A 20620-nucleotide genomic window follows, 5' to 3' on the forward strand; every position below is an offset into this window, starting at 1 on the left:
AAGGGACCTAGGTCAAACTGCCCAATGTGGGACAGCATCACATTCCATTTCCAATCCAATTCCAAACATTCAAACACATGCCAATTGACTCCAATTCACCACTTTAAACCTTACTTAGGTCAACGTACATCGATTTACTAAATTATCAAATTTCCTCCCCAAAACTCTAAGGGTCAAGAACCCTAATTTTGCTACTTGATTTAATTCTTAAAATTAAAATGTATACACATTACCTACACACTCATTTAAGCTTACATACACTTTTAATTCCCTCAAAATCTATCCAATTAAATTCCCCCTTATGTAACCGAAATTCCCTAATTTTCCCCACATCATGGATTTTGTTTCATTTTTTTCAATTTCTAAGTTAATTTAACTATCTAAACATGAATTTAAAGGGAGGATCAAGTGATTCATGACTAACCTTTTTGTTGAATCTTTCAACTCTTTGATTCCTCAATTTCTTCCTCTTTTTCCTCTTTCAATCTTCTTCTTGAGGTCCAATTTGAAGGTTTCTATAAATATTCTAATGGATTGAGAGTGAAATTTGAGGGTTAAGAAGCTTGCAAGGAAGCTTCCATGGAGGAAAAATTGACAAATTTTTTAGAGAGAGGAGAGAGGAATTTCGGCCCAAGGAAGAAGACACCCTTTTTAATTTTTTTTTATTTTTCATTTAAGTGTATTTATCCCTAAAATTGACTTGGTCAAATTAGCTAAGTAAATTAAAATTAATTTTGAGGTCATATCTTATGTCATTTAGGTGATGTCATAATTCAATTTTCTTTTCTTTTATTTTTCTTTTGTTTTTCTTCACACTTCTTTAATTTAATTCTATATTTAAAAATTTTCATTTCTCAGATTTTATTGGACAGTTAGGTCATAAGTCACCTCTAAGGGTGAATTGACCAATTTGCTCCTCGCCGATCTGATCAGGTTTGCCAATAATTCAGTATTTCTTTCAGAACCCTGATCTAATTATTTGATCTGGTTCTCTACCTTTTTCTATTATTTTCACATTTCCACTAGCTTTGCAATTTTTCCTAGGACTGCAGTGTCACAATGCCCCATACAAATTAGGGTTTTGACTGATCTCGCAGTCACTTCCTCATGCGGTCGCCCATCACTGTGACCCCCGGTTCATTTAACCTTTTATGTTTTATTTTTCTGATTTGTATTTAACCTTCTGATAATCACTACTAATTTTTGTTCAGTGCTTTTCTGGGTGGCTTAAATATGATTCTGATCCTCTTAATTGTTTGGACCGACATCAGTCACCAAAACAGTGATTTGCACAGAAACCATGCATGTAGGGGTGTTACATGTTATGCCTTATAGAGGGGTAAGGTGTGACATGTTTTAGTGGTATCAGAGCTGATTTTTTTAAAGTATGTTTTGACCTGTGAATTTACATTTTCTTCATGCTACGTACAACTGCTCAATGTCATTATTTCATACATACAGTTCATTACATTAACGGATGGAAATATCCTTGTGTTATTTGTCCAGGAGATAGAATACCTTCTAATAGACTATTGAAAAAGGGGATCATTCTGTAGAACAATCAGTAGAGGCTGAGGCACAAGGGGAAGCCATAGCCCTTCAAAATGTGAGTAAATCAGTTACACCAGCTCCTCTAATGCTGCAGTTCCCTACTCAATTTGCCCGGTAGATGGCTACGATGTTCCAACAAATGGCTGGAAGCATGCCTACCCAAGCTCCACTTCAGGCACCTATAGTGCAACCACAGCCTCCAGCCAGGCATTATGATAAGTTGATCAAGTATGGTGATACAGAATTTAAGGGTACAGTGGACCTTTTAGAGGCAGAGCAATGGTTGGAGAGGATGGAAAGAGTTTTCAAGAAGTGGCACTGCACTGATGAGCTAAAATTCGAGTATTAAATGTCACTTCTCCAGGGGGATGCGTATGATTGGTGGAAAAGCATCCCCCATAATCTGGTGGAACCTTCAGTACTAACATGGGACGATTTCCTCAGAGAGTTCAGATAAAAAGATGTCCCAAATGCTTATGTGGACATGAAGCTACAGGAGTTTCTAAGTTTGAAACAGGGCAGTAAAACAGTAGCAAAATATGAAAGGGAGTTCTCCTGTCTGAGCCATTTTGCTGGGAACTTACTTGCTATGAGCAGAGAGAGATGTAAAAGGTTCGAGACTAGCTTGAAGCCTAGTTTGAGGATGGAAGTGGTTAGATTCTGACATGATAACTTCTTTGAACTCATCTCCCAAGAGAAGAGGCACCAGTGAAAGAGGAAATAGAGAAGACTGAAAAAGAAAAAGGTGGAAAGTCTGTGGATCAGGGTTCCAGTGACCATACTAGAAAAAGAAAGAACTCCGGGGGACAAAGCCGTGGTAAAAAGTCTGGAAGGGGAAGATTCTCGGGACAGAGACCCCCTCGATCTAGTCAGTAGACAACCAGAAGTTCTCACTCTCCCCGCCCTTGTGAGACATATGGCAAAACCCATGGTGGGATATGTTACTGGGCTTTGAGAGTCTGTTTTAATTGCAGGGGTATAGGGCATTTTGCTAAAGACTGTAACAGTGCCCGTAGAGTTGGGCCACCTCCTACTCCTGTAGAAGGGTCTGTACAGAGTTCTACCATTAGAGGTTCACAACTAGCTAGCAGAGGCAGAGGTAGGGGCAGCACCTCAGGCAGTCAGGGTATAGTAAATCAATCAGAATAGGGTAGTGCTCCCGCTAGGGTCTATACAATGAGAGAGCGAGAAGAGGTCGAGACTTCTGACATTGTGGCTGGTACATTCTCTATCTCTGATCAAGATGTATTTGTGCTATTTGATCTGGGTTCTACCCACTCCTACATTAGAGCTAGCATCGTTGGTTCTTTTGCTGTTCCTTGTGTAAAAATAGATTTTGAGGTGCTAGTAACTAGTCCACTAGGACAAGAGGTCAGGGTCAACAGAATGTGTAGGGATTGTCCTTTGGTGATCCAAGGACATACTTTTTTATCTAATCTGATAGAAATGCCCTTCAGAGATTATAATATTATCTTGGGCATGGAATGGTTAGCCAGGCATCATGCAATGATTGACTATAGACTGAAGACAGTCACTTTTGGTCTCCCTTAGTATGGTGATGTGATAATACATAGGGAGAGACAGTTATTGCCATCAAACATTATTTCGCCTGCACTAGCTAGAAAAATGATTAGAAAGAGGTGTGAAGCATACTTGGTATATGTGGTAGATACCTAGGTAGGGAGTCCAGCACTGAGAGGCATCCCTACAGTATGTAACTTTCCGGATGTGTTTCCTGATGAGTTGCAAGGATTACCTCCAGAAAGAGAGGTTGTCACACCTTACCCCTCTGTATGGTGTAACATGATCCCGTAGTATACCTAATGAACTACCGAAGTTCACCTACCGATAACTCATTAAGTACACTACAAGGGATTTTAAAACCATTTTCTTACTTTTCAAAAGTGGTGAGCATTTTTGGTAGGAATTTAAAACATTTAATTAAGGTTTAAAAGTCATGTAAAATTTTTGTCCATTTTTATTTTTTTGCAAATTTTAGAAAATTTCAACAGAGTGCCGGCAGTATTTGCAAAAACCGAAAATTTTCACCTGTGGAAAATACTTCCAAATATACACTTCATCAAATGACAACCACCATTACAACTCAAATCATCACAATTTCTTCCTAACTCTATCATTCAAAGTAATTCTCAATTTAAATATTTTCACAATACACAGTCATTAAAGAAAAACTAATTTACATACATCAGTCAATTTTTACAACAGAAAATCTGATGGTTGTCGAATCCACCATAAATTTAATTAACTGAAATTACCAGTTGTGAAATATTTTCTGCAATAAGTGGTAAGTCCAGCTCGAACCCTAGAGACTGAATTATTAATTTTTGTGCTCTTGTGTAATGGGAAAGAAAACAAAGGTTGGGGGGGGGGGGGGGAGGTAATTCGCAATCTAAAGAACAAATCAAAAATAAAAAATTAAGATCTAAAATTAAATAAGAAACTCTCAAATTAAAAAAACTTCAGTCCAAGGTAATTCTCATTCCAATGCATTGATTTGATCATAGACAAAAGAAATACAATTATATCTTATTGAATACTTAACGTAAATTTACCAAACAGCGATGTAAACCCCTGACTTCCCTATAGTCATCAATTCGAGCCTAGCGCTCTTATTGATTCTAATTATTAACTGAGTTGGTATTAAGCAATCCTCATCAAATTAATAACTGCTTTAAGAAAAGGAAGTAGTTAAGCTGAACAATAATTTATGAAGCATAAATCATTTAATCCACCCTATTGTTTCCTTAGGTTATTATCGAAAACTTGGATCATAATCAATAAAACCTAATTGCTACTCATGTTCAATCTTACACAATAATTACGGATTATGAAGATGAACTAGCAATTGATCAAATCAAATAATTAACTAATACACATTTTTAGCAAATCATTCAACAGATCAAAAACAATTAAATAAAAAAGTAATAGATATTCAAAAAGATATAAATTAAATTATGAACCTGGACTCACAAATCAAGCAAAAGAACTTGAATCCCTTGAACTGAATTAAAAACTTAGCCACTCATGTTCATGGCTTACAAAAAAATAAAGAAAGATAAAAAAGAAATCTAAAAAGAGAATGGAGAACGAAGGTCTTCTATGGAGAATGAAGGTCTGAATTGGGATGTTCTTAGCTGCTGCCTAAAGACGTATTTATAATAAAAAACCTAATCCCAAAGATAGGAACCAAACTAGGAAAAGTTTTGAAATTCAAAAGACAGATTTTCAGCCTGCATTCACGTCTCTGGAATCAAGGCTGATTTTCAGTGACTTTCTTTCTGAATCTGCCTCTGCCCACTTCAGGAAAGTTGTAGCACTATTTCTTAGCTTTCCAATGGGTACTCATTTGCCCAAATCCGAGGTCTACAGCCCAAGTTATGGCCCAAAAATTGGGACTGGTTTAGACAGACGGTCTAGCCCATAGTGACGACTTCATTGCCATTTTTGACAATTAAAATGGCCTCATCTTGCATCCAGCCCTTCATAGAAGTTGTAGAGGTGGCTCTTAAGGTTCAATTGGGTGTGGGCTTGCTTCATTTGGACGTCTGAAACTCCAAATATAAAATAAATACTGAAATTGGTCGTGACACATCAAGTATGGGCTTTTACAATAGATCCGTAGCTCATTTTGTCAACCTTGGAGACTGATTTGGGCTTTGGTCCCTCTTTATCTTTTAAAGTGCTTTATCTTAGCTTTTTAATGGATTAAACAGCACTCAATTTGGAGACCCACAACTTTAGAAACACCTAAAAAATACTGCAAAGGTCAAATGCTGAAAATTTCTCCATTTAACACAATTATTTCACAACTATCTAAAAATATGCCTAAATGGTAAATATATTTTAACCAATTGAATTAAGCATAAAAACACACTAAAAATACTAAATGTGATAGAAGTAAAATTAATAAATTATACACTTAGCAAATTCCCCTACACTTATTCCATGCTTGTCCTCAAGCATGACTTAAACTCTCAATCAACTCCACTTAGAAGTTCCTTAACTTCACCCTATCACAACATTTTCTAACAAAAGATTAAAAGTTTGAAAGAAGAAGCAAGCAAGGTAATAACCATCATAATAAATTCCATCAACACCATACCAATATATCAATAATTTTCCAACACAAAAAAAAGGCTTGAAATCAATTAAGCTCACATAATTAAAGTTCCATAAAATTTTAAGTCAATACACACTAAAACACAAGGCTAATTTATCAAGACACAATAATTATAGCTCTTTGCAAATCTTAGGGGAGATAGAAATGCCTTTTTTTTTTCATATTTGAAATTGGTACTTCTCTCTTGTCACAGTTATCACTTTTTTTTTTTTTATTTCAACCGTCACCTTTAGAAAAGTACCTTGCTCATATCCTAGCTAGCTTTTAGCCTGAGAATCGACATGGGATTCATGAAGACCCCTAGTTAGTTTGCTTAACTAAAATAACGGAGTAATTTTTAAGTTCAACCTTTTATTTCCCCCAATTTATGCATCTACATATTATAAAGTGCCCTGATAGATTAAACAAAGTTCTGAAATATGCATGACACTAGTTTAAAGCACACGTAACAAATCATTTCACCATTAAATCAAGCCTATATGATTTATGCAGGAAAAAATTGCTCTATGGTATAGAGAAGAGGGAAAAATCCATAATTAAAGTTATTATTATCTTGCCTAAAATTTCAAAAATTCAATCTAAAATAGAAAAGTCATTTCAAGGATAAAGTACTTTTCTCCGAGAGTTAATATAGAATCATGAATCAAGCTTATGAGAACAAATTTTATTTTATTTTTATTTTTATTTATTTATTTATTTATTAACAATTGAAAAGATTGTAGCAACAAATTTCTCCTCCCCTACACTTAAAACTTACATTGTCCCCAATGTAAAGCTCAAATGGAAAAGAAAAGAAAAAAAGGCTAGAAAAATAAAATAAAATAAGAAAAAGAAAACAAATCTGATTGTGGCTAACAAGGCACCCATGGGTTGCCTCCCAAGAAGCGCTTTTGTTTATTGTCGTTAGCTCGACATGGCAAAGCTCCTTAATCCACATAAATTGGGTTACTCAATTTGAGCTCCTTCAGTGTATGCTCCTGAAACCCTTCATAAAATGGCTTGAGTCTATAACCGTTGACCTTGAACACCTTATTAGTTCCTAAACTTTGAATTTCAACTGTACCATAAGGAAACACATTAGTAACAACAAATGGTCCAATCCAATAAGAACACAACTTACCAGGCATTATCTTCAATCTGGAATTATACAATAAAACTTTTTGCCTAACCACAAATTGCTTCCTTAGAATTAGTTTGTCATGGAATGCCTTGGTCTTTTCTTTATAGATCTTAGAGTTCTCATAAGCCTCAAGTTGAATTTCTTCTAATTCTTGCAATTGTAATTTTCTTTCCACACCAGCAGTATGCAAATCCAAATTACAATGTCTAACAGCCCAATAAGCCTTATGTTCTAACTCAACAGGAAGGTGACACAACTTACCAAATACCAATCTGTAGGGGGACATACCTATGGGTGTCTTATAAGTAGTCCTGTAAGCCCACAAAGCATCATCAAGTCTAAGGCTCCAATCTTTTCTATTTGGCTTCACTGTTTTTTCCAAAATAGACTTGATCTCTCTGTTAGACACCTCTGCTTGTCCACTTGTTTGAGGGTGATAAGCTGTAGATATTCTATGGAAAATACCATATCTCCTTAATAATGCCTCAACAGTTCTATTACAAAAATGTGTGCCCCGGTCACTGATTAAATCTCTAGGAACTCCAAACCTGCTAAAAATGTTTGACTTGATAAAACCTACAACAGCTTTAGAATCATCAATCCTGGTGGCTTTGGCTTCAACCCATTTCGAAACATAATCAATAGTAAGTAATATATAAACAAGGCCAAAAGAAGAAGGAAATGGACTCATAAAATCAATGCCCCACACATCAAAAATCTCATAAACAAGTATTTGATTCTGAATCATCTCATTCCTATGGGTTTAACTTCTTGTTCTTTGACATTGTTCACAATTTTTGCAAATCAAATATGAATCATGAAATATAGTGGGCTAGTAAAAACCACAATCTAATATTTTTCGACCTGTTCTCTTGGGTCCAAAATGACCTCCACATGCATAGGCATGACAAAAAGCAAGAATAGATTAAATCTCATTATTAGGAACACAGCTCCTAATAATTTGATCTGAACAAAATTTCCATAAATATGGGTTATCCCACACATAATACTTAGCCTCACTTTTTAATTTCTCTTTCTTAGCTCTACTCAAATCAAAAGGCATAACCTTAGTAACAAATAATTCACCAAATCAGCATACCAAGGGATCATACCTTGCAATTTAAATAACTGCTCATCAGGAAAAAGTTCTTACAAAGAAGTGGATCTTCTTGTGTCACTAACCTGCTCAAATGATCTGCTACCAGGTTCTCAACTCCTTTCTTATCCTTGATTTAAAGATCAAATTCTTGTAGTAGAAGGATCCATCTAATCAACCTTGGTTTTTTTTCCTTCTTTGCCAAGAGATACTTCAACGCTGCATGATCAGAGAAGATAATTATTTTAGAACCAAGCAAATATGACCGAAATTTATTTAAAGCAAAAACTATAGCCAAAAACTCTTTTTCAGTCATAGAATAATTGCGCTGAGCTGAATTGAGTATTTTGGATGCATAATAAATCACATGAAAGAGCTTCCCAACACGCTGCCCTAAAATTACTCCCACTGCATAATTACTTGCGTCACACATAATTTCAAACGGTATTGTCCAATCAGGAGCCTGGATAATAGGGGTGATGTCAATGCAGATTTTAATTTGTCAAAAGCCTCCTTGCACTCTTCACTGAACACAAAATAAACATCTTTTTGCAAGAGTCTAGACAAAGGCAATGCTATCTTAGAAAAATCCTTAATGAACCTACGATAGAAACCTACATGACCAAGAAAAGAGCGTACTTCCCTCACAGTTGTGGGGTAGGGTAAGTTCACAATTAAATCAATTTTAGATTTATCCACCTCAATACCCCTATTAGAGATAACATGACCCAAAACAATCCCTTGTTTCACCATAAAATGACACTTCTCAAAATTCAAAACAAGATTTTTCTTAATGCATCTCTCAAGAACAGAAGTTAAATGATGTAAACATGCATCAAATGAATCATCATACACAGTAAAATAAACCATGAACACCTCAATGCAAGTATCAATGTAATCTGAAAATATGCTCATCATGCATCTCTGAAATGTGGCAGGTGCATTATAAAGCCCGAAGGGCATCCTTCTAAAAGCAAAAGTTCCAAAAGGGCAAGTGAAGGTAGTCTTCTCTTGATCCTCCGGTGCAATCACAATTTGATTATATCCAGAAAAGCCATCGAGAAAGCAGAAATAATACTTACCTGCTAACCACTCAAGCATCTGATTAATGAATGGCAGTGGGAAGTGGTCCTTCCTTGTTGCTAAATTCAGCTTGCGGTAGTCTATGCACATTCGCCATCCACTCAGAATCTTTGTTGGAACAAGTTCATTATCTTGATTTGCTACCATAGTGATTCCTGTTTTTTTGGGCACTACTTGGACTGGACTTACCCATTGGCTGTCTGAAATTGGGTAAATAACTCCTGCATCCAGTAGTTTTAAAATCTCCTTCTTCACAACCTCCATCATCTGTGGGTTCAATCTCCTTTGAGCTTCTCTACTTGGTTTAGCCTCATCCTCCAGTAAAATCCTGCGCATGCACACTGATGGACTTATACCTTTGATGTTAGATATTGTCCATCCAATTGCTTCCTTGTGTAGTCTCAGAACCCTAGTCAATCTATCTTCTTAAATCTTTTTTAAATTACTTGAGATGATAATTGAAAGTGTCTCATTGTCTCCCAAGTAAACATACTTCAAATGCTCTGGTAAAGGCTTGAGTTTAAGAACTGGTGCCTGCACCACAGAAGGTAATAATTTTGTGTGAGATACAGGTAAGTCAATCTTTGATACTCCATACCTATTTTGAACAGGAGGTAATGACTGCAATGCCATTACTGCCTCTTGAACCTCTACACTTAATGGCTATTTGGTACTGATTTCTTAAATTCCTTGACTAATCACCATTTCTAAATCAACCTCCATGCTTAACTCAAAAACATCCTGCACAATTGTATCAACAACATTAATAGAAAAAATAGAATGATCATCAGCAGGATACTTCATGGCATCAAAGATATTAAATTTGATAGTCTCTCCATCAAACTCCATAGTTAAGGTACCATCATCCACATCATTTTTTGTCTTGGTAGTTTTTAGGAAAGGTCTTTCAAACAAAATTAAAGCTGACTTTGATGTGGGAACACTATCCTCTATATCCAGAATGTAAAAATCTGCAGGAAAAATCAATTCTCCAACCTGCACTAACACATCCTCAACTATTCCCAATGGGTAAGCGTTAGAACGATCACCTAACTGAATAATGACACTGGTTTCTTTCAAAGGACCCAAATTTAAAGTTTGAAAAACTGAATTTGACATAACATTAATAGATGCTCCTAAATCTGCCATTGCACGTTCAAATTTAGAATCACCTATTCTGCAGGGAATAGAAAATGAACTTAGATCCTTACACTTAGGGGGTAATTTTTGCTGAATTAATGCTGATACATTTTCCCCCACACTGACTTCTCATTATTCCTCAACTTGCGCTTTGTAGTGCATAACTCCTTAAGGAATATGGCATACCTGGGAACTTGTTTGATCGCATCAAGTAAGGGTATATTCACCTCCACCTTTATGAAAGTCTCCAAAATTTCTTTCTCTTGTTCTTCTTTCTTATTTTTAGCCAACCTGCATGGGAATGGAGGAAGAACAGAATTATTAACCTTATTCAGTTTAGGTTCAGTATTTACTTTAATTTCAAGAACTTCAGACTCTTTTTCTCCTTGCTTCTTCTTTTTCGTTGACTTAAGTAGAGTCTGATTATCAACTTCTTTCCCACTCCACAACAGTATAGCACTCGCATTTTCTCTGGGGTTCATGACTGTTTGTGATGGGAGTTTTCCAGAACCTTGAGCTTCCAGCTTACTCATAGATGAGGCTAACTGACCAATCTGCCTATCAATTTTTTGAATGCTATTTCTGGTCTCTTGTTGAAACTGTTGGGTATTATTAGCCAAAGCCTTAACAATTTCATCAAGTGACATACCTTGATTTGAGGGAGGCGGAGGTGGTTGTGGTTGGTTCACTTGTGGTTTTTGCTGCTGGTATTGATTTTGCACCGGTTGATTCCCATAACTCAAATTGGGATGATCTCGCCATCCTGGATTATAAGTATTAGAATAGGGATCATACCTGCATTGTGGCTGTCCATAATGTCCTACTGCATTAGCATATTGCATTGATTCATCCTCTTGTAACGCAGGACACATGTCAGTAGCATGACCCGAACCCGAACAAATTTTGCATGCCTTAACAGTTTGCATGTTCCCTACAGCCAACTGCCTCACCAAAGAAGTTAAATAAGAAATTTGTTTCTCAAGGTTAGATGTACTTACCTCATTAACCTTTCATAGGTGTGTGATCCATTATCATTCCAAACTGCTGAGAATTTGCTGCCATGTTAGCAATCAGCCTCCTTGCCTCTTCTGGTGTTTTGTCGACCAAAGCTCCTCCACTAGTAGCATCTATCATACTGCGGTCCATTGGTAGTAATCCCTCACAGAAATACTGAATCAAAAGCTGCTCACTTATTTGATGATAGGGACAGCTTGCACACAATTTCTTAAATCGCTCCTAGTACTCATACAAGCTCTCTCCATTGTACTGTCGGATGCCACAAATTTCTTTTCTAATGTTGGCAGTATGGGAAGCAGGAAAATACTTTTCTAAAAATATCTACTTCATCCCATTCCATAAGTTGATAGATCTAGAAGGAAGGTAATACAACTAATCCTTAGCTGTGCCCTCTAGTGAGAAAGGGAAAGCTCGAAGCTTGATTTGATCCTTTGAAACTCCTTGAGGTTTCATGCTGGAACACACAACATGAAATTCTTTTAGATGCTTATGTGGATCCTCACCTGCAAGACCATGAAACTTAAGCAGCAAATGGATTAGTCCAGATTTCAACTCAAAAGCAACATTTAAACTAGGGTATTGAATATATAAAGGCTGTTGGTTTAGATCAGGGGCAGCCAATTCTTTCAAAGTCCTAGCAGCCACGGTTTCGTTTTCAGAATTTGACTCTGAATCTGAATCCAAATCCGAACTTAACTCCCTTGGAGATTGGAGTCCTTCAGATGTACTCAGAATCTGCCTAACTTGCTTAGCCAATTTTCTCAACCATTTAGCTGTTTTTTCTACTTCTGGATCAAAGATCAACTCACCAGATTGAGAAGTTCTTGTCATAAACAAAAAGAAATCAAAGTAAAAACAGAAAAATACCTCAAAACCCTAGAAAACAATCAAATTTGGCCTCAAGAGGGTGGGGTTAAGGAATCCTATGGATTGATTGGTCTTGATCAGAGCGTCGTTTCATTCAAACTAGGTATGGGCCACCCTCCAAATTCAACCAAAATTCTTAATGAACAGTAACACCATAACTTTTTTTTTTTTTTGAAAACCTGAAAATAGCAACACTTCACAAACAGAGTTAATAATAAAATATCCTAACACCAAAAACATGAATTCTAATAAATTTCAGTCCCCGGCAATGGCGCCAAGAATTATTATTAACTCTAATTATCAACTGAGTTGGTATTAAGCAATCCTCATCAAATTAATAACTGCTTTAAGAAAAGGAAGTAGTTAAGCTGAACAACAATTTATAAAGCACAAATCATTTAATCCACCCTATTGTTTCCTTAGGTTATTATCGAAAACTTGGATCATAATCAATAAAACCTAATTGCTACTCATGTTCAATCTTACACAATAATTACGGATTATGAAGATGAACTAGCAACTGATCAAATCAAACAATTAACTAATTGGCCTTTTTAGCAAATCATTCAACAGATTAAAAATAATTAAATCAGAAAACAATAGATATTCAAAAAGACATAAATTAAATTAAGAACCTGGTCTCACAAATCAAGCAAAAAAAACTTTAATCCCTTGAACTGAATTAAAAACTTAGCCACTCATGTTCATGGCTTACAGAAAAATAAAGAAAGATAAATAAGAAATCTAAAAAGAGAATGAAGAACGAAGGTCTTCTATGGAGAATGAAGGTCTGAATTGGGAAGCTCTTAGCTGTTGCCCAAAGATGTATTTATAATAAAAAACCTAATCCCAAAAATAGGAACCAAACTAGGAAAAGTTTTAAAATTCAAAAGACAGATTTTTTGCCTGCATTCACGTATCTAAAATCAAGGCTGATTTTCAGCGACTTTGTTTCCGAATCTGCCTCTACCCTCTTCAGGAAAGTTGTAGCCCTCTTTCTTAGCTTTCCAATGGTTACTCATTTGCCCAAATCTGAGGTCTATAGCCTAAGTTATGGCCTAAAAATGTGGACTAGTTCAGACAGACGGTCCAGCCCATAGTGATGACTTCATTGCCATTTTATACAATTAAAATGGCCTCATCTCGCATCTAGCCCTTCATAAAAGTCGTAAAGGTGGCTCTTAAGTTTCAATTGGGTATGGGATTGCTTCATTTGGACGTCTGAAACTCCAAATATAAAATAAATACTGAAACTGATCGTGACACATCAAGTATGGGCTTTTGCAATAGATCCATAGCTCATTTTATCAACCTTGGAGACTGATTTGGGCTTTAGTCCCTCTTGATCTTTTGAAGTGCTCTATCTTAGCTTTTCAATGGATTAAACAGCACTCAATTTAGAGACCCACAACTTTAGAAACACCTAAAAAATACAACAAATGTCAAATGCTAAAAATTTCTCCATTTAACACAATTATTCCACAACTATATAAAAATATGCCTAAATGATAAATATATTTTAACCAACTGAATCAAACATAAAAACACACTAAAAACACTAAATGTAATGAAAGTAAAATTAATAAATTATGCACTTATCAAAATCCAAAATAATATTATTACAATATTTGTACAAACTGCTCAAGATCATTTTACACATGTACATACAGTTACATATGTCAAAATAAATATATACAATCAGGGTATAAAATTTATACCTGACAAAATATCCAAAAGTAGCACAATGATCCTTAGCGACTCACTCATTGCTCTACGATCTCTTTACTGCGGCGACAAATAAAAGCTATCACTGAGTACTATGACTCAGTAGTGCACAACATACTAAAATGATATTTTATGCATAAATCAAATCATATTTATTCAAATATGGTACTGAACATGAAAAACAAATACAAAACATAATTTATAAATTTTTTAGTCCAAACAGTCTCATTTAGGAAGTCTCAAAACAAATTTCATAAAAGCACACAGTTATATCATGCCATCAGAACAATGTTCATCTCAAGAGCCGGAGGCTTATGAGGAATCTCAAGGCTAGCTAGCTCTGTAACATCCTCACTATAGCAATTATGTACATTATACTGTTTCAGTAACCGGTGTTGGTCTGGACGGCTAAAACGTAGGGAAAAATATTTAGACTAGAGTGAGGAGTCATAAATGATTCAAATACTAATAAGAAAAATTAAGAAAAAATTTTAGAAATAAAATACAACTAAGTTAAATGAGTCGGTGCCCTAGTGATGGGTAACCTAGTGGGAAGTTGCGGTTTTCACAGCTAGAAGCCTTAAACTCAGGAGAAAATTTATGAAATAATTTTTGAGACTCTAGAGAAGATTCATTGAGGTTTTTATGGTATTAGAATGCTTAGAAAATGCTTAGAAAAATTTTTAGATCGGTATAGACGATTTTGGCTCGATAAGCCAAACGGAGGGCATTTTGGTCATTTCGTCTTCAGGGATGATTTTTTACCACCTTGTCCAATTAAGTAAATAATTATTATGATATAAAATATAAATAAATATTGCTAAAAATTAAATTAAAAATGAGTAGTAAAGAAAAGAAAAGTAAATAAAATAAATGGAAATAAAAGTCAAATAAAGACCTCATAATGATGTAATTAAAATTACTAACCAATAAAAATAAGACAAACATATATAAAAAGATAAGAAGGAAATAAATACAACAAAATTGAGTTTCATCTTCTTCCTTGGGTGTTTAGGCCGAACCACCATGGGTGTAGAGAGCTCTCCCATTTCTTCTTCTCAAGCTTGATTCTCTCCAATTTCTACCATAATTTCCTACCTTCCGAATACAAAAATTTATCCTTAAACCTTCCTTAGCACTTTGGGAGCAAGAAGAAGGAGAGAAATTGAAGTTGTGGGAGCTTGGGAATTTCCATAAGAGAGGTATGTGCCATGAAACCTTAAAATTGTTATTTGAATCTTGCAAATGAGTTGATGGAAGTTAAAATTTTATCTAAAAGGAAAGGAATCTAGGCTTAAGGAGGAAGTGGAAATTTCGGTCCCTTAGAGAGGTTTAAGGTTTTGAAGAATTTGATTAAATTAAACTTGTATATTTATGTTACTTAAAGTGTATATATGAATAGAATTGAAATTGAATGAACTTGCATGAGATTTGTAATTTTAACAAATTAGGGTTTCAACAAAACTAGGGTTTGCTCATACAATAGTGTATGAACATTTTAATGGTCAGTTAGTGACCATTTGGTTGTGTTTGAGTAGGAAATGAAGTGAATTGTAGCTTTGGATTTGAGGTTGGGTGTGCTGCCTTGAGTGCCCTGCAAGACTAGATGTCAGTCCAGCAAGTTTGGGCAGCTATAACTTGAGTTGTGTAGGTTCAAATGATGTAAGGGCAATTAGACATGAAATTAGACACATAATGAAACAACTTTGATGAAGGAAACCTGTCCAGAAAACAAACTTAGGATGCCTTAAAAATTGACCAAATTCGGGTAGCACCAATTCTGCCTGGGCAAAATGACCAAATGAACAGTGTTCATTCATTTGGTCATAACTCAGTGTAGAAAGGTCTAATTGACCTAAAATTTATATCAATGGAAAGCTTAGGCAATTTAGAACAACTTTCATGCAGAACATTAACTCAAATTCTGGACTTAACTAAATGAAATTGCTAGCCAAATTTGGACTACCAAATCTGGTAGAACCAAAAATTGCCCAGAAATTCTGGGTAAAGGCAATCTGACCAATTATGGTTCAATAGCCATAACTTGAGCTAGAAAGCTCCAAATGAAGTGATTCAAAAAGTGAAATGTAATTAGACACAATAAAGAACAACTTTGATTGAGAACACTTGGCCAAATTCTCACTGTAGAATGGCCTAATGAAACAGTGAACTCTAGCACCCAAAAACTGAAATTTTGATTTATTCTCCATTGGTTAAAAGTATGGATTGGCAACTAATGCCAACACTTTTGGGAACCAAAATGTGGTAAATTTATGTGATTAGGACTCATGTAACTATTATGCATTGGAAAGTCAATAATTTGACCTAAATAGTAAAATGAATAGTAACCTTACATGTAAAACATGAAAATTCAATCAATAACTTTGTAATGTGCCCTAGTACACCTAGTAAGATAGGTTTGGATAGATTGGCATGCCAATAGGGTTCAGTTAGCAATACTGCACATGGCATTTTGCCCTTCTATGATTTTATGGCTTTTAGCCATTCTGATATTATGATGATACTTGGCCTTGTGCCTAATATTTATTACAGCTTATTAGCTATTCTGTTGCACACCGGGAGACACTATGTGGCCGATGGTGTGACAGCCTGAGGTACTTGATACCCAGTGCCAGTTCACCCGTTTATCCAGTCCAGTCATCCAGTATAGGTTACTTGGGCAACCAAAAATGCAAGTTGATAAATTTAATGAAATAATGGATATAACAAATACTAAATAAATAATACTACAAATAATTACCAATAATTTATCTGTATGAGAAATCAACATATAAACTGCATAATTATTTTCTTTTAGTTCTTTTTATTTTATTATTGGCACCACTAAGCATTATTGCTTAGCGCATTACTTTTTGCCACGCGTAGGTTCTTGAGAGGCTAACAGAGAGCCCAGTGGACCACAGACTGAGTGAGGCCGTTCACAGTTCTGCATAATGTCCGTGTTACCTCACAGACTTCAGTGCATTGGTAGGATACTAGGTTATATTTTGGTATTTTATACTATTTGTATTTTGTAATTAAACTTTTATTTTCTCATGTATAGTTGAAACTCATATAATATATTTTGGTATTAATGCAAATATTTGTAATTTGTGTTTATAAATGAAAATTGAGTATTTATTTATGATTTATACATGATTATCATGTGAAATGAATGAATGACAAATAGAAAAATTTTTGAGAAATGGTTAAGAAATATTGAGATTATGTTGATATAATGGAGTTTGAGAATGATTGAAAATGTATTGGAAGTGTTTTTTACCGGTTCCGAAGAACTGTTTTCTCCATTTTTAGCTGATACTCTTCCGGATTTTCTATAAAATTTTCAGAACCTCAAATGAATTTATAATTCCAATAAATGACTTAAATGAGTCAAATTTCACAAATTGCATTTCATCGCCATAAAGAAATAAATTAAGAAAGGATAAAAATAATTGAGACAAAATATGGTGTTCTGGTACACTGTGTGGCATATCTTACTCGGCTACACTATAGACGGGTAAGGGGTGTCACATTTAGTAGTATCAGAGCACGATTTAGGCGTTTCTGGGTCTAGATCGAGTCTATACCATGCATTGCATTTGTAAGATTTGAGGTGACACTAATGCAGATCTGTTTGGTTTTCTTATTTTGATTAGGATATGGACCCCATGTCTCAGAGGACAGTTGAGGAGGAAGTGGAAAGTCATGCTCCACCTGCAGCAGCTAAGACTGGGGGCAGGGAAAACCTGCTCCACCAGCACCAGCAGAGCCTACACAACTTCCACAGGCCATGTTCAACAAGTGGCCGAATTTTTCAAACAAATGGCAGGGTAATGCCACCATCACCACCTCCACAACATAAATCCCATCTGGAAAAACTGAGAAAATTTGGAGCAGTGGATTTTTTTTAGCAGGAGAGAAGACGATTTTGTTGTAGTTGCGAACTGGTTGGACAGAGCAGGAAGAGTTTTAAAACAACTCCACTGCACCCCAGAGCAAAACCTAGAAGCTGCTGTATCTCTACTGCAAGATGATGCATATCAATGGTGGGATACAGTGTCCAGTGAAGTGCAACCAGAACAAATAACCTGAGAGTTCTTCCTCGCTCAATTTAAAAAGAAGTATGTGGGAAGCATATACCTAGAAGACAGGAGAGAATTTATTAACCTGAGGCAGAGACAACTGACAGTAGCTGAGTATGAAAGAGAATTTATCAGATTGAGCCATTATGGAAGGGAGACAGTCCCTAATGAGGCCAAAAAGTGTAGAAGATTTGAAGAGGGGCTGAATGACAACATCAAGATAATGATCACTGCCTTGGGAATCATAGACTTCACCAAGTTAGTCGAAGCTACAGTAAAAGTTGAGAAAGTCAGAATAAGTGAACAGACCAGAAGAGAGAGGCTGCAGAAGAGGGGTCCAGGTCAGTCTAGCTCATCTCCTGCACATGGCAAAAAGTTCAAAGGTCCACCTACTCAGAGTTCAGGTTAGCCTCAAGGTCAGGGTCAGTCCCAGGGGCCCAGGACACAGTTCACACCTAGGAGAGGTCAGTCCACACCATCAGTGGGCAGCTCTCTAGGGACGGTGTTCAGGGGACCAGCCCCAACATCTTCTGCTTGTCCACACTAATTGAAGTGGCATAAGGGGGAGTGTTAGAGAGTGACCAGTGCCTGCCTAAGGTGTGGGTCAACAGAGGATCAGTTAAGGAACTGTCCACGCAGAACTGCCACAGCTACTCTAGCACAAGTAAATAGACCTACCCCTACACCTCAAAGGGGTAGGATGTAACACCCGCATTGGCATAGCCTGGTATATTTTACTATTCCGGTGACCGGTGTCGGTCCGAAAAATTAAGGGGATTAGAACCATGTTTAAGACACTTAGATAAGCCCTAAATGCAAATAATTAGTAATTGCCAAATAGTTAAGTATAAAGAAGAAAAACGAAGCATAAAAAGTTAAATGAGCCAGGAGTCACAACGATGGGTGACTTTTCCGGGAAGTGACTACGAGGTTAGTCTTAACTCAAATTCTGAATCGAAAAATGTGACGCCACGGTCCTTAGGACTATTGCAAACACAATGGAAAAGAGAAAATAACGAAAAAGAATTATTAAGTAGGTCAAATAATTAGGTCAGGGATCCGGAAAAAATATCGAATAACTTGCAAACCAGATTGAACCAGCGAGGGGTAATTTGGTCAATTCACCCCTATAGCTGACTCCTAACCTAACTGTCAAATAAAATCAGAGAAAAGAAAATTTCGAGATCAAGAATTAAGTTAAAGAACTAATGGAAAAATAAATGCAAAAGAAAAAGAAAATTGAAAAAGTTTATTTACATCATGCTTACATCACTTGGATGACATCATCATTATGTCAAAACTAATTTTAATTTTCTTACCTAAATTGACCAAGTCAAAAGCATTTTTAAAGACATAAAATACGTAAAAAAAAAAAAGAAAAGAAAAATCATTTTAGTCTTCTTCTTCTTCATTGCCGCCCCACCTCTCTCTTTCTCTCCATTGAAGAATTCCATGAAACCTTGAATCCAAGCTTTCTTTCAACCACTTAACCCTACTTGACCCTAAACTAAACTATAAAAACTTGTTAGTTCAACTTGAGAAAGCTTTAGAGGATGGAAAGAAAAAAAGAAAAGGAAGAAATTGAAGAGTTGAACATCAAAGTTTAAGGTTAGTGGTTTGAATTGAAAATTTATGTTTAATACTTATGTTTTTAGTGTAAGTAACTTAGATCTTAACTTAAAATCAAAAGAAAATAATTGTTGGAGGATCAAAAAGGAAATTTTGGCCAACCTTAGTTAGGGTTTGAAATGAATGATTTTGAGGTGTTTGAGTGGTTGTTTAGGTTGAGTTGTGTATGTGAAGTATGGATATATGTTTTGAATGCATTAGAATTGAACTCTATGTAATTAGGGTTTTAAGCATTTTGAAAAATTGGAGAAAAAGTTGAGAATTGGTCAATTGATGTAGTTGACCTTATTTGAGTTGAGAAATGGTCAATTGTGACCATTTGTGGTGTGTGTGAATTGTTAGAAATAAGTTTCAATTCGGATTGGTTAAGGTCAATATGCAGGCAGCATGACCTAGATCCCTTTTAGGGAAGAAAACTAAAAATTTACTAACCCAATTGGTATGAGCCCAATTGAAAATGAAACTAGACACAAAATGGCACATTTTTCATTTAGGAACATGCCCAGAAAATGACCATAACTTAGTGAACAATTAGGCCAAATCCGGAATTGGGCACACTGACCTGTACAAAAATGACGAAATAAACAGTAGTTACGTAAATGACCATAACTTGGTCTAGGAAGGTCCAAATGACCTGAATTTTATATCGATAGAAACCTGAGACATAGCCCTACAACTTTCATGAAGAAAACAAACCCAAATTTTGACCATAACCTATTTGAAAAACCACCTATAATCAACCCACAAAAACTGCCAATAACCAAGAATTTACCCAGAATTCTGGGTAATACCAAATCCGGCCAGCTATGTTCAAATGGCCACAACTTGGGCTAAAAAACTCCAAATAGAGTGATTCAAAAAGAAAAATAAAGTTAAGATAATAAGAAACAACTTTGATGAAGGACACTTAGCCAAATTCTCATAGTAACTAGACCAATGGAACAGTAGAAAATAGGGGACCAAAACTGAAAAATTGTAATTTCTCTTAGGAGACTTAGCAATTGAATTGGCAATCAATGCCAACAAAATTGACACCCAAAATGTGGTATATGGGTGCAATTAGAACTAATAAACTTATTAAGCATAAGAAAGTCAACAAATTGACTTAAATAGTATCATTAATAGTAACCTTAAAGTGAAAATTTCCAAGAACGTTAGTTTAAGCA

General features: G+C 35.6%; 1 non-coding gene across 1 annotated transcript; it reads left to right on the top strand.

Annotated features, from left to right (window-relative positions):
* The first annotated feature begins 11323 nt into the window (after positions 1 to 11323).
* On the top strand, positions 11324 to 11430 carry LOC131178095 (small nucleolar RNA R71). Its single transcript, XR_009147228.1, has one exon. It is a non-coding gene; the product is annotated as a small nucleolar RNA R71 (small nucleolar RNA).
* The last annotated feature ends 9190 nt before the right edge of the window (positions 11431 to 20620 follow it).

This window comes from Hevea brasiliensis, chromosome 2 (genome assembly GCF_030052815.1).
Source record: "Hevea brasiliensis isolate MT/VB/25A 57/8 chromosome 2, ASM3005281v1, whole genome shotgun sequence".
In the NCBI taxonomy this organism is placed as follows: domain Eukaryota; kingdom Viridiplantae; phylum Streptophyta; class Magnoliopsida; order Malpighiales; family Euphorbiaceae; genus Hevea; species Hevea brasiliensis.